At 35.8% G+C, this 14,099-nt stretch overlaps 1 protein-coding gene and 1 long non-coding RNA gene across 5 annotated transcripts in view; one reads left to right on the top strand and one right to left on the bottom strand.

Annotated features, from left to right (window-relative positions):
* Sol1 overlaps positions 1–14,099 on the top strand; it is a 636,201-nt gene that overhangs the window by 93,742 nt on the left and 528,360 nt on the right. The window contains exon 1 of one of the 3 annotated variants that reach the window (XM_076308831.1): positions 6,467–6,589. The exons of 1 other annotated variant lie outside the window; for it this stretch is intronic. The gene's annotated coding sequence lies outside the window, so the exon portion shown is untranslated. Of the gene's footprint in view, positions 1–6,466; positions 6,590–9,068; positions 9,185–14,099 lie in introns of those variants that run through there. One more of the 3 variants, XM_076308830.1, reaches the window with a different exon arrangement.
* LOC143146222 (uncharacterized) lies at positions 118–986 on the bottom strand. 2 transcript variants are annotated; one of them, XR_012991856.1, is made up of 4 exons: positions 859–986; positions 474–690; positions 226–399; positions 118–171 (listed from the first exon to the last, which is right to left on the bottom strand). It is a non-coding gene; the product is annotated as an uncharacterized LOC143146222 (long non-coding RNA). The 2 variants fall into 2 exon arrangements; XR_012991857.1 differs by lacking the exons at positions 118–171; positions 859–986 and having other exon boundaries at positions 321–399; positions 470–663.

Genomic DNA, 14,099 nt, shown 5'->3' with positions numbered 1-14,099 from the left:
AGACCTATTGACCTCCTGACTGCCACCTCTGATGGAGATGATGTGATTCGAGAAAAGCTGTCTGTGGGAGCTTAAAAGCTTCCATGAAGGAAGCTTTAGCGGTATAAACAGTAGCCTCATTTTATTGAAATCAAATAACGTGCCATTACATCGCTTGGAAACGTCTGAATCCTGTCAACATAACAAGTTTATGTCTGCACCTCAAACTTCTGACTTTACTTCTACCTGGAGGCTTTTCTTTCAATGTCGAACCAGTTCTTTCAAAGTTCTTTATCCATATTGGAGTTGCATGAGCAGACAAAACGACACCATGACGTCTTAAACTAAATTCATTCCTGTCCTCGTGGTTGTTATTCTTATAAAAAAGAATCAATTGTTCACCACCCCATTCCTTCGCACCTATTAAATGATAATATATTATTACTAAGTTGCTACAATTGAAATACATGTCTATTACATATATACGTACCTACCTACATCTTTGGAAAATTGCTCGCCCATTTTCCATTTTGTATTGGCGTGCTACAAGCGCAAACTCAAAAATCACTTCTCCTCTCACTGTTACATGCTTGTTAACTCATCCTTTGCCAAGTACATTCTCGATTCCGATACACGAGGTTTGAACATTCTCTGTATTGATTCTATCCTCGGATAGAATTCTAGATTCTACATTTCTCGTATCACCCGGATCTATTCAAAATTAAAATTACACAAGATCCCAGAGAAAACAAGACAGGTCGCGCATCGCTGCAAGTCACGGACGCATTTAATCAGCGCGTGTTATTCTTTGAGGCTGCATTTATGTTTAACTACGGTGTACCATAGAAGAAACGAGTTCAAAGCCTCTATGGAACTTACGAGGCTGATGGACCGTGCATGCGTACACGCGTTTACGACATTCCAGGGAGGACGAGGTGGTGCTCCTTGTTCAGACAGGGTTGTAACGCAGGTGGAAAGGGTTGGCCAGCACGTTGTACCAAGAACGCAGTGAAAAACAGGAAGCGTCTCGCTGAAAGCTCTTTCGCGATTGATCCACACCTGCTATGTAGAACATACTCGACGCATCGGCTTGTTATTGCAACAATAACGCCGTCGTTCATTTTTCTGCAAGAAAACACATCATAAAGCTCGAACACCGCTTCGATCTATCCTCAATTGCGATGCTACTTGACTTACGGCCTGATAAAGTTTGCTCGTGGAACACATTTTGCGTTGTTCCTCAGAGGACACATTCAAAGAGCGAAAATTTGCGATGCAATTTGTCCCTTCAGACTTTACACGATTGAAAGATAACAATAATTTTCTGTCTGTTTCGGCGCAGAGGATTTATCAGTTTACTTTAACATGGAGGAAAGCAGTGAAAAAAGTGTATGAAAATTCTAATTCTGAAATATCCGTGTTGAAAAATATTGAATAATGAAAACTCGAGTGCACATTACTACATGACGACCTATACAAAGTATTCGTGGAGAACAGTTGGCTCAGAAATGACAGTAACTGTATGGAGGATGATGCGGAAAATTACATTATCTGATGAACTGCGACATAAGTCTTGGTATGAAAGCGAAAAACTAACTCCGGTATTCGTGGCACGCTTTATTAATTAAAAACACCAGTCAGCCAGGACACAGATTACATTCTCTTCGGCTATTCATCACGAAGGTTATAATCTTGCTCCCGCGGGCGACCACATTTATGAAATTACACCGTTTATTAGAATTACAGGAACATCAAGAGTGGAAAAGCGGTTTGTTCTATAAACGGTATTTTTTAATATAATAGAGGTGTATTGCGAGCTAATATTCACATTATAAACGACTCTTTCCCATTATAATCGGATTAAATTCAATTGGACGCTCAAGGCAATTTCTTCAGAGATAACTCGTATCGGAGACGACTTTTACTTCGTTATACCAGTTTATCTTGTTGCTCGAAATGTAGAAAGCACATATACTTCATACAACGAATATAGTGAGTTACTTGGAACACGCGTAAGTGATATCTGGTTAATTGAGTTAAATATAGGTGTAATAACAGCACTTTAGCTGCATCTCTCCTCCTAGCAGTTATACATCTCCTGTATTTGTTGTCTGTGAATTATGTACATGCAGTTTCACATTTTGAGCAATGAAAACATTAAATAAATAAATAAAAAAAAAAACATTAATTATAAAAGAAATTCAAAATTTAAAAGGATCAAAATCGCAACCATTGAAGTAAATTCCACAAAGAAAAGAAGAAAAGTTCATCTCAGCAATATGCAAAGTAGTTAGTTGTCCAAACCAAAATGTCCAACAGGTTTAAAGTTCTGAAGGAAGTGGATGACACAGAAATTGTACGAATTCAATGAACAATTCAGTGAATCGCCAACTACGAAATGGTTTGGATGAACTGTAATTTTTTATCGAGAGAATCGAAGTCATTTTTCAAATTCAAAAGTTATTGAGTATGTTCATTTCCAAATCCAAATGGTCATGGGATTCGCCAACCGATGGGACATCGCATTGTACGAGGATTAATATGGGCCAGCTTGTTTTCTTCGGAAGGTGGACTGAAGCGGTTCGGTTACTAGGGCTTGTGGACACTTTGGCTCACGAAAGAAACGCGATATATTTCCTACGGGCTGACACAGCCCGTCATTCCACCATTCTATCTTCGTACAAAGGACCAGAAGAGCGAACAAAAAGGGTCGCTGAGCCTATCTGACGCTTATGTACACACCAGGATGTTACTCGCGAAAGTACTATCCGTGACCTGACGCACAAAGAATCTACCACCGAAAATATTTCTTCTTGTTCGTGCGCTACAGCGAGTCATCTAGCAGTTATAGGGAAACTCGAACATTTGGTTCACGATGCTCTCAACACCCGAAAAATATTATTTTCTTTCGAAATTCGTAATTCATTTCTCGCATTCCTCTGCAGTTGAGCTCAAGAGTCTACGTTTTACTACGTTTTCACATTTTTAGATTCTATTAACAGCATTTTAAGTTATAGGTAACTTGTATCTGAAACATGACAAAATTAAATATATTGTTCATGTATAAAATACCCCGGAATTTCAAATATCCAAAATATCTTCACACCTTTTTTTTATGCGAATGTTATCGTTTGCTACCGTAGTCGAGCAGCTATGAAATCTGTTGTTTGGAAACGAACAGTTTTCCATTGGCAAACAAATACATCTAACAAAGGAAAACTGCAAAAGTTTCGAATAAATGTTATGTTTGTGAACGCCTATAAATTGGTAGGAAAAAATATTTTACTTTGTAAGTACTACTTATTCTCTGAAAAACTAGGTAAAATTGGGAAATGACCCAGATGTTGACACTAATTGTAAATATTTGTACTATATTTACATGACAAAACTGATATTTATATGTTGTAACATAAATATTTTTGTTATGAGTTTATGTAGTAGTATCGTGATTTGAACATTATTTTATAGATTTTATATTATAACTATCAGAAACTATTGTTTCACCAAGAACTATTATTCTCAAGTAACCATTGCAATACTCAACAGCTAAAGCAGTACCAAAGGAGGCATTAAGGGAAATGGATATGTACCCCTCATAAACCTAGTCCAGTACCAGTCACCATATGCTAGAACACTAAACTTTATGACCATGGCTACCGAACAGCCTTTGACTACCGTACTCTTCCGGAAATCCTAACAATCAATTCTAGGAAACACTATTTGTATCCTTCCCTAACATTCGGTCACTTAGCTAAATGTCCCTTAAAACAACTGATTGTATCTCGAGTTTAATTTAATTTTAATTTTAATTTATTGTTCAGATATATTTTAATGATACAAAAGAATTTTCGAAAATAAAACTTGGACAAATGGATAATAAACACAAATTTAAATAGAATAGAAATAATAGCATGTTGTACAAAAAATGACAATAAAATATTTATGCGAATAACGATTTTATCTGAATTTCTGACGAACATCTTTCCACCATGGAGGGTATCATTATTAAAAATAATCGAAATATTGAAAAGACTAAGATCTCTGATGATAATCACAGTGCGGTTAAAAACATAAAGAGGACCTTTATGCACCAGTAAAGTGCGCGATACACGACAGGTCGAGGCGAAGCGAACCACGGGATATACGAATACCATAAATGCATGAGACGCGGAAATCGACCGCAAATATCTGGTCGAAGACCGCGTTGCATTAGAGGCGTTATTCCAGCGTGAAATTAAATATATTTCCACCCATAACAATATATAAGAATGTGAAATATACTGGGCTCTGCTTAGACTCTAAAATAATGTAGTATAAACACATTATGCAAGTATTCAAGAGAGCATAGGAAGTCTTTAAAAAGTTTACTCATGAACAAAAAATCAATACTACCATATTAAAAATAAAAGATTTAACAACATACTGAGACCTATAATGGTACATACTATCTGGTGTTCAACAGCACCAATTAATATGATATAAAATCATTACAGTGCTTCAAAGTAAATATCTTAAACTAATATTCAACAGAGATGAACATGAAAAAGTAGAAATATAACTTGAACACTCAGAGATCACACAAATATCAAAATGTTATCTGTGTAATTTGAGTAATGAGTTCTTATTAAATGCAATTATTAACATAAGCTTACATTTTAGTATAGATGGTATTATTGTAAGTACATATAAATACACACAGTATAGTCATAAACAGTTGTGAGGAAAATGTTAGTACAAGGTAATAAAAAAAAAGATAGCATAGCATACAAAAAAAATTAAGAGTATAATGAATACTTTGAATTGGTGTAACATTCAAAAATTGATTGCTATTATACTTACCTGTAAAAATAATTATATTCTTTAAGATGTACATATTTTGCACTTCATTTTATAACAATTTTAAAAATGGAAAACAGATATTGCTATTTATGTTAAATCAACACAGAACCTAGAAGCATAAAAAAAACTTTTAATAAACAAATATAGGATAAAATTATATAAGGTTAATGTAGTTTAAGTTCATGCATATATACTGTAAATATATTGTAAAAAGTTCTCATCCAAGCATTGAAATAAAAGCTGTGTTCAGTGCAGTTAATATTGGAATCGGCAGTATGATTATTGGTAACAATTTTTCATTTTTGAATTTAAAAAATGTTAATATGTGCACCATATTTGTTTTATATTAATAGCTATAGTCAGTGATCCGACCATTGATTATTACAATGTTCAGAACAATGATAAAAATAATAATCATTAATTAAATAATCATCCCCGAGACTAATCAGTAATCATAAATAACTGCTGTGAATATTAATTTAATAATTTTAACAAACCTTTAAGATATCAAGCTGATAAAATCATCTTGTATCCTTTCCCTTCCCACGGACATCAAAATTCTTACATAATACACATGTAATAGCCGATTGACTCGATATCATTAATGATAATTATTCACCGATTTTCCATTTTCACCAGCACAATAGAATCAAATTCTTATTTGTAAACTAAATCGAAGAAAAATAATGTAAAAATGACGGTGAATGTGATATCGTAAGAGAATATATGAGTTTGTTTTCTTAAGGATTATTGCATATCGCTGCCGTACGAAGCACGTCTGCACGTGTTTGATGATCCTCGTCGATCCCCACTACCTCCTTCGTCAAAACAAATACAGACATTGAATACTGCTGTTAATAATCGTGGTCACGTTCGGGTTTGAAAACAATGATTATTATACACAAATTTGTTTTTATAACATCTATGTCACACAGATGCCGAAATAAGAAAGGCCAGTATCTGCACATGTTTCTTCGATCTTTCTAGATTCTCACCACCTCCTACAATAAAATTCAATACAGACGACGAATCCAGTGGTTAATAACTTTGCTTACGTCCGAGTTCGAATCTAGTGATTATTATCCTGTTTTCTTGCGTATTGGTTTAACTTCATAGGTATATGCGTTCCGTAAATCGATGAAATAGATCTAAACAAAACTATGTGATTGGATCAGTGCCGTATTGGCAAGAGTCTATTACCTGAATACATAACTACATATATGTAAATTCTATAAAATTCAAACAAGTCATTAATAGTTGATCACATGAGCTGCCTTCGTTTGTATCAGGTCCAAAATTCTTCTTACTAATATTGTACAGTTTCCAAATTTTAAGATCAATTTTTTTTTACACACATATCGGATACAATTATTCCATTTTTTTTACAATTATTATTCTGTACATTTAAGAATAAATTTTTTATATTGCCAAATTTCAAAATCATATTGTGTAATTTAAATTGAATTTAATTCATAGTGGGAGTAGTGTAATTATTGGTTCTTTCATATATGATTTCAATCAATAATCCTTTATCGAACACATGATACATTCCTGGGTTGGGGGTGGTGTGACGTAGTCGACCAATGAAATTGCAGTCACGTGATTAGTTCTTTTTACATCGAACCATGACGTTTCATGGCACAAAGAAGTACAAGCACGTTTTAAATCTATTAATATCTTTGAGATCTTGTGTAATGTCATTATGCGTTTCTGCAAGTCTTGTACGCGAACAACTTCGACAGTAGTGGCACGACGTATTATGCAGAAATAGGTGTGTAGAATGCATTATTATATACGACAGTGGTTGTCAGGCGAAAACGTAGCTTTGAAATTACAGTTAACGTTATGGCGTTTGTTACGGTTAAAATATGGTTTTCTGTTTTTTGTTCTTTGTGCGAGGTTCTCTTGAAGTCGCGAATAAAATAATAAAGCTCCTGATTCGCATAATTATGACCAATTGAATATTATTAATGTCCAAAATGCTTTGTATTAATTGCATTCTATAGGTTGTATATACACGTCTGCATTATGAAGCCTTTAGTATTACCATAATATTGTAATAAATTTGACACATTAACAAATGGCTTTACTTTTTCGGTTTGCAACAAGCCTTGTAGCATTTTGAAATGTTATTACATTTATAATTAAACATCGCCTTTTATGTTATATGCAATGTGAAAATGAATTTACGTTCAATATTTATAGACGTTATAACTCACACACGATACGCAGTATGAAATATTTAGTGACAATTCGATACCTCGATTTTTAATATTTAATTTTAATTTGTAATTTACATAGTCAATTATATGTCAAGAAGTAAACCGAAATTAAGTATACAAACATCGTAGCAGTATTACAGTGTTTTCTGTGTATACTTTGTAAATTATGAAAAAACATAATGCAATAATATTTGCTAGGTATTACATATTTCTCACAAAATATTAGTAATTTGTGCAGTACTATATTATTTTCAAAAATTTCTTTAACAAATATTTAAGCATATGTATTTATCAGTAAAATTTATGATACCGAATTATATTGTCGTTTTGCAATAAAAGCGACATAAATTAAAAGTTTTCAAACTGAACGTTACTTTGATAAATGTACAATATACGATCTTTAATCACTTACGATCATTTTTGATATTTTATCAAATACATCACTTCAAGTATATAAATTTTTATCGTCGATGATTTATATTATAAACCGGTGTAATCAATATTTGATCGATTCATTGAAACTCTATTTTTATCTGGCGCGTGACGCAAAACTAAAGAACGGGATATTTCATAAATCCGTATCGATGTAAAGCTGTATTTAAATGCAGCGTATCTGTATTATATCTGTGCAAATACAAACATAGCTGGAAATTTATGTGACACTGAGCGTGTCGCATTCTCGTGTCATTTTGATGGTCTCCTTTTAAAACTACAGGCCATTGTTGATTACAGTTTACGAAAGAGCTTTGCTCAGCATCAACTGCCTTTTGTTCGCAATAGAATACGTGACGCCAGCAGCGCGTTGTAAAATTTAAAAACACGAAAACTAAAAGCGTTTATACAAATCTATCTCACTCGAGCAAACAAGGAGTGCTCGTAAACAGTACTCGACGTTCATGTTTGTCAGTAATGCACGGAGTAAAATAATCAACAAAAGTACAGAGCGTTGTTATACGTTTGCTATTTGCAATGATTTTAACATTTCTCATTCTGATTATTGATTTTTCAAGCACTTAAAAATAAAATAAAATATTTTAAATATTTCGAGTTACAATCACGCTTTATAAAGGTTTCATTAAACAGGAATTAAGAGTAATATTAAAATGAACGAAAAATTGATATTAAAATTAATTTAGTAAATTTGAATCACCAGAAATTTGTACTTTGATATTTTCCAGATATATTTTAAGTTTTACTTAGAATTTTATTATCTTGTATTTTTTTTTTATCTTTCAGCATATATATGTTATGTGTATATATATTAATACATTCATATATTGTCAATTTTGAGAACTCGAGGCTGTAAAATTCGTAAAAATCCATAATTTATCTTTAGTTATATTTCAAGGCATTCAGAAATGATACAAAAACCAATTAAAATCTACGTAGGTATTTACTTAACATTAGTTTCAAGATCAGAATTAATTGAACAATTGATACCGAGTATTCAAACGCTAAACTAATCGAACAGTCGGACAGATGCAATTGAACTTTATAGTTACTCGAACTTCCTGGGGTTTGAAATTTCTAACTATTGCAGATACATACGTATGTGGGTATGTGTAGAACTTCATAGGCATTCCAGTAGGGTTTCTGAACTTTACAGATTGTTACTACTACTATTTGTTGAAATTATTGTTATTTAAACACTTTATAGCAACGGATTTATAACGATTTCTCAACTGTAGTGCTGATAAAAAAATATATTACCTAAATTTTCTACTATATTATAGAAAATATAAATGAAATACATGTTTGTTTTTTTTTTTAATAAACTCTTATTTCAATTTGAGTGTTACAAAGAATATCTCAAGAAATACAAAGATGTATATATATTTTAAGTCTTATGATTTTCAAAGTTATCTTACCTTTGTTACACGAAACATTTCTTCGCAGTCTTTTATGTGTAATATTTTTCAATATTTACTCTTACGTTACACACTTCACAATCTAACTAGTATTATATTCGAACCACGTTTTAACTAATTCCATTGTTTACAGTATTTTCGTGGATTTCATTTGATTTGCCTCGGACGAATTTTTCACATAAAACACATGATGGACGAGTCATCAGGAAGTCTCGGAAAAAGAAGAGTCACCAGTAAATCTCGGGAAAAGAACGATGCGCGCCCGTTTAAAATAAGGTTTATTAAGAAATAATAACAAATATTCATATAAAACTAGATTATAGAAACACGTTGATCGACGTCTCGCTATAAACTGCGTTGTCCGTTCCATCGCTCGTCTCTTGCGATCTTCAATTTTTACTTTCCTGTTCACACACACGCACACACACACATACCATATCACATCACACGCAGCGTTGTAACCTTATCGAACCTGAGGTTAAGACACATTTGTTCTCGATCACGTTGCATCACATCAACTTAGAAAATTATTATTCTCTACCTTCTCGATTATACTATTGCGTGAAACAACAGGAGCTGATAGATACATGCGAACAATCGTGGAAAATAAATCAATATTGTACATTTTACCACGAACTTTGTCATTCACATTATCGTCTTCGATGCTACGAAAAGAATTCGAGAAACGACCACTTTCGAAAGTTATGTACATTCCGCCTAATAAATGATCGTGCGTTCTTACTCGCAAATATTGTTACTCTCTAAATAGTAAAAACAAAGAATACCGTGGGTGGGTGTCCCGGCGTCAGGAAAAAGCCATGGAAGCCGGTTGCAGTGTTTGCCCGGTGCAGCTAACGAACGCGAAACATAAACACGCTTGGAAATAAGCCCCGAAGAACGGAAGAGCGGCGCCTTATCTGCTCGCACTCGACAGCTCGACTCTTCATCGGGTTCCCAAGGAGAAAAAAAATAAACGTGAAGAAATATAGTTGATCGCGGGGCTTTTCAGCGACGTCAGCAGTTGCCGGTGGTTTTCAGGCCGCCGGTGTGAAACGGGGTCACCGATCGCATTGTACTACTTTAGCGAGTGGAGGACTGAGGCACTTCGCAACAATTCATGCACTTTTGACCTTTGCCGTGTTCTCTGCCGAGAGAGTGCAACTGGAACGGCCTACTTCTTCCATGGACCCGAGTCGACGCTAATACAATTTCGGGACAACGTCGAGGACAAGTATCACCGCGACCATAAAATGTGCATTCCCACGCTCGCTCGCTCGTTCGCTCGCGCGTGCAGAAACACATAGTCGCCGCCGTAGGGTGACTCGCGTTTGTTGGTGTAGCTTCCAAAGTGGTCATTTCAGATACATTTCAGATAATGTTTATTAGTCGATACGCGCGGCTGATTTCTACCGAACATGTGTATAGTTGCTGGTTAAATGTTAATTCGGGAGGTGTATTTCCAGGTTGTCTTAAATCCGTGGTAAAAGAGAAATGCTTTATTGTTGTATAATTTCACGTTGTCGTGTATTTTCTTAATTGGAAGATTTTTATATTTATATAAATTGACCAGGTTTGTAAAGGGACTATGTAGAGTCGATATACAAGGTGTCTGCGTTGTTACTAGCCAGAGTATTTCTTCCAAATACGTTAAAAAAAAGAAAGGGCAAAGTTTGTAGTCTTCACAACGTTACGAAATGTTCAAAATATTTCTTTCGTTCCTGACTTTCTACGATTTTTATGCATCACTCTACCACCGACAATGGTGCATCAATATTACCCACACAGTCACACTTGTGCGATAAGTTACATTCAATAACTTAACAAACGCCAATGGTATTTTCACAAAAACTTATCTACGCATTCTCAAAACGCACGCGTGCTAAAATCCAACAGTCTCGTAGCATTCGTTCGGTGAAATTCCAACTATCGCCCAAAGAATGACGTACCGAATGAGAATACCCGTTTAATTGAAACTCCGTATTATCCTGTATATACACGTTTATCGAGGCAAACAGCGAAACTGCGAACTCTCTCCGCCATTCTATTTATCGTACTACGCCCAGTTTATTGGACTTCCTCGTGGCCCGTCTCAAAGGGGCCAGATTTCGGATGTTAATTTATTCCATTTCGTCGATGAAAAGGTTTCATGAAAAATCTGGAGCGGATTCCCGCCCACGTGTACTAGACGTATTTCGGAACCGCGCGCGCCAACTCGGGGCCGTTCTTCCACGGTTAATTACAAGAGGTCAGAATCGAGCTGGAGGAAGTCACGGCGTAGTTACGCACGAAAATAGAATGGTGTTCGTTCGAGGGGACGATGGTTAGGCGAGTGGTGCAATCGGTGACGCAGATCCGAGTACCCACGCGACCTTTGTGTCCCGCGAAACGTGTACCCGGCATGTTTCCGCGTCGCTTGGGAAAACGAGACTAATACACATTCGAGCGGACCCCGTGTAACTGTCCACTTCAGGATCGAAGCTTTGTCGGGAGAAATTTATTTACAGCTACCGACACACTTCGACTCTGAATAGTCGTTCCCGGATATTACCGTCGCGATCTACGTCGTTTGTACCGCCGGGAAAAATACGAGTTTCGCCGTTACCCGCCCGTTGAAGCACCATTACGAACGAAATTAACGAGCGCATTATGCCCTTAATGAACGGACTCAGGGACAACGCGCGGGAGCCGGTAATACAATTTTAAACGGGCGGGGGAACTCGATGGAAGAAGAAGAAGAAAAAAAAAAGAAAAAGTTTATTATTGTTCGAGTGGTTGTCGAATAAAATAGTTCTCCGCGCGCGCGCGTGCCTGGTAATATCCCCGGTAATTCTGTTCGTTCTTTTCGACGCAGGTGCAAATGTGTTTAACAAGTGTCTCGTTCCACGAGGATTATTTTGTTGCCTCGAGGAAAACCTGCCTTCGTGTTTTGTCAAAACAGTGTTCTTCCTGTACGAGACAATTACCGTAGAAACCTTGACAACTTTACACCGGCCGATCCTGATTATATTTTTCGCGGTTTCGATGGAATGTAGGTCGCATCGAGTGACTTTTATCGAAATCGTTTGTTTCGTTTTTATTTTCATTCTGCGATATGTATCACAATGCAGTTTGATACAGGAATCTCTCACGTATTACCTATCTCTCTTTTTAACGTTGTTAAAGAAATGTCTCGCGTATTACTTACCTCTCGTTTTAATGTTGTTAGAAGATCAAGTTTGGTAGGCAGCGATATAGTCGCGAGAAAGGTCACAGTGCACGATGTACGTGTTGCGTTGAGACACGAGGTGACTTTTATCGAAATTGTTTGTTTCGTTTTTATTTTCATTCTGCGATATGTATCACAATGCAGTCTGACGCAGGAACCTCTCACGTATTAGCTACCTCTCTTTTTAACGTTGTTGAAGAAATTGTTCCAGAGAATCAAGTTTGATAGGCAGCTAGACAGTCGCAAGAAATGTCACAGCGCACGGTGTACGCGTTGCGTTGAGACACGAGGGTGGGAAAACTTTAGAGGACTTACGGGACTTAGCTCGGACAGCGTTGATCTATAATAATGTCTCGGATTCGCGACCAGGAATTACCCCCATCTCTGTTTACGTTTCGAGCGATTGTCACTTCCAAGAATACGTCTACGAAAAAGAAATTCATCCTCCTTGTTCATTGCTGTGTATTTTCAACGAAATCGTTTCTCGTGTTTCGTATATCGATAATCATGGGTGAGAACCTCTTTCCTGACATTATCCAAAGGCTGTTTTATGTATCTTCGACAAACAACGTATGAAAAATTGAATTCAACAGAGGTGAAATATTTTCAAAGGGGAAATCTACTGTTCGAGAGTGTCAACAGTTCCCTTCCTGAAGGGAAGCTACGGCTGGAGGCTGTATTTCACAACTCTTTGGTGTCTCGTTGCAGATTCGCCCTTTTATTGCTTCACGCGACATTGATCGAACTTAAATATATCTGATTTCTTTTTCTGTCTCCTCTCTCTCTTTTTCTCTTTCTCTCGTATTCTGTCCTCAGTGATATAATACCGTGCCCTCACAGCATAGATATATTTTCTTGGTACGTGTTCGCATAAAGGAGCACATTCAATCGTGTACATTGGGTATAGCAATTTTGGATTACGGTACTTGCATAACGACAGTGGAAGCGGATCCTTCTGCTACAATCTTCTTTGGTATATCCGTAGGATGGATTCATGCTTTTCCTCTCTCGATAGCTTTAAGTGGATTTAACCGCACGAGGCCGCTCGACATTCGAAACCAATCGATGATGCAATTTTAATGAAGCTCCGTCATCTGCTTAATTCATATTTACGACCAGCTATTTGCTCGGATTAAAGTTTTATTTCGTGCGTTTAAAATACACTTTTAAGGTATATCGCGGCACGTTCATTATCGGAAAATCGTGAGTAATGTGCAATTTAACGTCACGCGTAAACGATGTGATTAAAACGCAATCACAAAGTTTAAATGGATATCGACGTTATTTACAATCGGGCGATAACTTTGTAAAAATTGAGGGGAAACGGTAATACGCTGATATTGAATAGTACCGCGAATTTAGTGTGAAAATTCATTAAACCTTTCCTTTCGGTTTTATTATATTTTCTGCATTTCGATATTACCAAGTTCGAAGGAAAAGTGTTTAGAAATTCCGCAAAAGGGAATTATTTTTCTTCGATTATTTTTGAAGCAATTTTAAACTTTTGTTCCATGAAATTTCGTACCAGAAGCTGTATTTAGTTTAACCGTGTGTAATAATAATTTATAGTCCGCCTTTAGCTCAATACAATATTTATATATTTGTGAATTGAATATCCATTAAATATCGTACTCCAAATACAGATATTTGTAAAAGCGATTTGATTGGCAACAGTGGCTACTATAGAGTCGATGAAATTATGATTCAGGCGTTGCGATTGTTCGTCAAAAATCATTTGTTCATTTTCAAAAATCTTTTCTACTTGCAATTCTGAGAACAGTTTCCAAATTTCGAACACGAGTGTCAGTTAATAAAGAAGAAAATACATTCGAAACATTTTCCATTGCTCTATCCGAGCTTCAGAAAAATCAGAGATTGAATCACAATAACGTTATTATTCGCGTCCGCCAATCGCAACGAATCAAAGCTAGAACATAGAATTTCAATAACACCGACACTCCATTCTTCTCCAACGATTTTAATTTT

Source organism: Ptiloglossa arizonensis, chromosome 4 (genome assembly GCF_051014685.1).
Source record: "Ptiloglossa arizonensis isolate GNS036 chromosome 4, iyPtiAriz1_principal, whole genome shotgun sequence".
Lineage (NCBI taxonomy): Eukaryota > Metazoa > Arthropoda > Insecta > Hymenoptera > Colletidae > Ptiloglossa > Ptiloglossa arizonensis.
The sequence above is the reverse complement of the archived record's forward strand: the minus strand, read 5'-3'. Positions and strand labels throughout refer to the sequence as shown.